Raw genomic sequence first — 4665 nt, 5'->3', positions numbered from 1 at the left:
GTGTCCTTTCCCCAGGCAGGCTCTTCACAGAGTGCTGGGCTGGGGAAATCCTGGGCAAAGTTACTCAGACTCCTCAGGATGCCTAAATTAGGGCAGCTGGATTCCAGCCTCAGGGCCTGGCTGGTAAGACAGCCCAGGAAATCCAATAAGATCAAAAGATCATCCACTGAATATCCTGGACTGTGTGTTTCCAGTAAGGAGCCACGAGTGACTCTCTGCAATAAGCCCCATGGCTGGACAAGGAGCAGAAGCAGGTCCTGAGCCAGATTTCTTCATTCCTGACTCATGTCTGGGAGGCAGCAGCTCCACTCCAAGCACCTTGCCATGCAGCCCCCAGGCACCATCACGTTCCCTCTTTTCAACAGCACCTGCAGACACACTGCCCTGCACCAGTGGCAAATCCCATCTTTCATGCACAGAACCACCAAGTGCTGCTGATCTCCCAGAAACCCCCTGAGATAGACAGAAATGGTACAAGCACTGGGTAGCAGGGACCACTGGTGATCTCTAGTTCAGCCTCCCCCTCGACCAACCCTCTTTCCCAGCCTGTCCCATGGTTTCCTTTAGGGGCCTCCCAGCTTTTTTCCAAGATCTCTCAGCCCAGTGCTGTGGTGTGTCCCATCCCATGCCTGACCAAGGTCTGTGAACCCTCTCCTCATGCTCAGGGTGCTGGTGTCCAGGTCCTGCTGTGGCCCTGACCCCACCATTCTTGCTGGTTGGACAGTTTTATTTCCCCAGGACAGTCAGCACTTTCCAGCATGCAAGCAGAGCAGCAAACATTCATTTTAAAACCATCTCAGATGAAACACGTAGTGAAAGTCTGATCTTAGCAGTTTTATTCTTACAGTGCTACAGGGGAAGGGAAGAGGAGAAGGTCTTTGCAGTGTCTTCAGTTCAAAACCTGAGATACTTTCTTCTACTTTCTGAGAACTGGCAGTAAATTACAACATGCAAACAGAGGCACTGAGAAAAGTTATGCAACAGTGACAGGTAGGTTAGCACAGTACAAACCCAAGCCAAGAAAGCAAATCTAACTCCTGCAGCCTTTTGTTCCAGCTCTTGGAAACCCTGATCTCTCATCACAGTCACCAATGAATCAGCACAGCTCTTGCTGCATCCCTGGGCTTTCTTCAGTGCTTCTTCGGGCTGCTCCTGGCCCCACGTCACCCTGCAGAGTCCTCATGTCCCCTCAGAGGGGTGCAGGGGCTCACAGGCCACCTCTGCTGCTGATGGTGCTCCAGCAGCTGATGTCCAAGAGCAGGAGGACAGCATCTCACACCCAGGTCAGTGCCCTGCACGGGACAAGCTGGCCAAGCACTGCCTGCAGGAGGCCTGGGCTTGTCTCCTTGCTGGTTGTGGCACATCTGCCCTGGTTTGCAGGAGAGGCTGGTGCTCACCAGCTGATGAGACAACGATTGCCAGGGTCTCAGACACAGCTGTGCCTTCTCTGGAGCTGTTCCCTGCAGCCAGCAGGGCTGCTGGAGCACAGGGCAGCTGCTCTCCAGGGCTGCTTCCCCCAGCCGCTCCCTCCTGCTCAGCAGTCTCCATTAGGACCTGCATGAGGATCATGCCAGCAAAGAAAAGCAGCCACCGCTTCACTGGGTCCTTCTCCTGACGTGGCAAATATCTTCTCACCTGGGCTGGGTACAGCACCTTCCTGGCTTTCCTGGTTCTCTTGGTTGGAAGGCCTGGAGATCTCCCGACAGATCCGACGGCAAACGTGGGCCTGGGCAGACTTGCTGAGCTGTTTTGCAGCAGGTCTGTGCTGGGGAACAGACTTTCTCCAGTGTGAGAGAGCATGTCCTTAGCAGCCTGCTGGGGTAGCTCTGAAAGCTGGGACAACTCTGTGCAAGCAGCTCTTTGCTAGGAGATGGTTTTCATTCCAAAAGCAGACTGATCAAATCATACTACAAAAGATGAGCAATAACAACAGCAATTTTATTCATTCTCCTTACAGCAAAAACTGCAGAACCCCAGAGCTGAACTCTTGGAGTGATTGATGCATCTTTCTGGGAAGCTCTGCTTTGATTTCTCTCTCTGCTCCTACCTGTGCTATAAATACTTGCTTCGATGAGTGAAGCTGTGTTGGGAGGAGCTGGGCTGACTCACAAAAGGCCCTGGAATGTGTCTGCCCCCAGCACCAATTATCTGCCCACAGGCACTGGCTGCTGACAGGGTGTAAGACCAGGCTCCAACTTTTCTCCTCCCCACTTCTGTTCTCTTTTGTTAGAGCTGTCTATCACAAGACTTTGCCTCCAGACATTTAAGTGCTTTTCTGAGTGTATCCTTCATTAAAATTCATCCTCTCTGCCACAAGCAGAGCAGAAATGGGGGCTGAGAACAGGGACATCCTCTCACCCTCCTCCCCTGCCTCCCCATCCCATCTGCCCATATCTCTGGCCTTGAGCTGGAGATGGGAGACCCCAGTTTCTGACACTGTGCAGCCTCAGCACTTATGCCCCAGAAAACCAGCAACCTCAGCACTTGCTCTGGCAGGCTCCATCTCAGATATGCCCAGAAAAGGAAAAAAAGCAACACTCACATTCAAATTCTTTGTGTCTTCTGATGACTAAACAGAGCCTGAAAGGGCTCAGTGCCCACAAACCTGCTGAAGGCATCTCCAGCTTTCTGGGATCTGTGTCACGAACTTAGAAGATTTAGCTGCAAATTTAATGAGTTTTTGTCAGTGTGGGGCAGCTCAAACCCACACTGAGCAGGTAGGAAGGAGAGATGGACTTCTGTAAAAAGGCCTTGGCCAACCAGCTCTGGATGGCTAATGTAAAATGAAATATAACCTGTTATCTCCTGTTCTCAGACAGACTTTATCAACCACAAAGGGCAAAAATTAAATTTTAGAACTATTCTTTGACCTCTCCTCCTGCCCTTTGGGCTCCATAACTGTCAGTTCTTGGATATTGTGTTGGCTTTAAGTCAGGAGGCATCACAGTACCTTCAGCACTGTGAATCACCATCATGTCACCTGGTGTCATGACCTCTCTCAGCCATCAGGCTTATTCCCCTGGAAACTAAGTCTTGTGCAAAACCCAAAATGTAGCTACTAACACAGTGACTATGATACAAGGAGTCCCCATTTCTAGGTATGTACCACCCAGCACCTCCAAGGTCACTCATTCCATGTGGCAACACTGCCTGTGGCTTTTGCAATCCTCCCCAATCCCCATTTCAACCCAGGCTCACCTCAAGACACCCCCTGCTGAAAAACACCTTCCTCAGGGCAGTCCCTGATGCTGCCCAGGTGGGTGTTTAAACCTGAGACACAACCAGGGCTTGAAGACACAACTTCAGAGGTGTTTGGTCATCTTCTATCCCCCCCTGCAAGGCTAAGTTGGGAAATCTTCCAAAACCATTGGCAAGGCAACTCCTAAAATGTCAGGGATTGGGTCAGTTGGCCACCTTAGCCAATGAAACTGGTCAGAGTGGGGTAAAATGGCTTGTCCCTCAACTCTGATGGCTGAAGCTGTGCTGGGTGGCAGTGTCCTGGCTGCACCCCCTGCCAGGCATCCCCCCCAGCTGCTTCAGGGTTGTCAGGCCTTAAATCACACACCAGGGGATGGATGGATGGATGGATGGATGGATGGATGGAAGGAAGGAAGGAAGGAAGGAAAGGGAAGGAAGGAGGGAAGGAAGGAGGGAAGGAAGGAGGGAAGGAAGGAGGGAAGGAAGGAGGGAAGGAAGGAGGGAAGGAAGGAGGGAAGGAAGGAGGGAAGGAAGGAGGGAAGGAAGGAGGGAAGGAAGGAAGGAAGGAAGGAAGGAAGGAAGGAAGGAAGGAAGGAAGGAAGGAAGGAAAAGATTAATTCAGGTGGGTTGGTGTTGCTGTGTCCTGTGGTGTCTGAGCCCTCAGGCCACCCTGGTCCCAGCACACAAATGAGTGATTAGGAACAAATCCTCCCACTTCCAGGCCAGCTTGGCCCAGCTCAGAGGAGAAAGTGCCACACACAGGCAGCTGCCCACGTGGACACCAAATATGTTGAGTGAACAGGGGATGCTAAAGGCCAAAAATCAAACATTCAACTATTCCCTTTCTTTCAACCAGGATCATATCCAAGGAGAGGGACAGAAAAATCGAGTTGCTGGGACATGTCCAGAGAAGGGCAATGGATCTGGGGAAGGGGCTGGAGGACAAGTGTTATGAGGAGCAGCTGAGGGAACTTGGGGTGTCCAGCCTGGAGACAAGGAGGCTGAGGGGAGACCTGCTGGCTCTGCAGCTGCCTGAGAGGAGGTTGGAGCCAGGGGGGTCGGGCTCTGCTCCCCAGGAATAAGCAATAGGATGGGAGAAAATGGCCTCACGTTGTGCCAGGGAAGGTTTAGATTGGATCTTGGGAGGAACTTCTTCCCTAAAAGGGTTGTCAGACCCTGGCACAGGCTGCCCAGGGCAGTGGTGGAGTCATCATCCCTTACAGGTGTTAAAAAGCCACTGGGACAGGGTTTAGTGGGCAGGGTGGTGTTGGGTTGGCAGTTGGACTCAATGATCTTAAAGGTCTTTTCCAACCAAAATGATTCTATGAATTTAGCATCTTCCAGCTGTCCCATCAGCTGTGTTGGCCTCAGTGCAGTGAGCAAGTAGCTTCCCATGGACAGGCCCTCAGCCTGTCCAGAGCTGGATCCCAGCTCTGGCACCAGTGGTATGAATCACATGGAGGTTTC

This window comes from Chaetura pelagica, unplaced genomic scaffold (assembly GCF_000747805.2).
Source record: "Chaetura pelagica isolate M959 unplaced genomic scaffold, ChaPel_1.0 scaffold132, whole genome shotgun sequence".
Classification (NCBI taxonomy): domain Eukaryota; kingdom Metazoa; phylum Chordata; class Aves; order Apodiformes; family Apodidae; genus Chaetura; species Chaetura pelagica.
The sequence above is the reverse complement of the archived record's forward strand: the minus strand, read 5'-3'. Positions refer to the sequence as shown.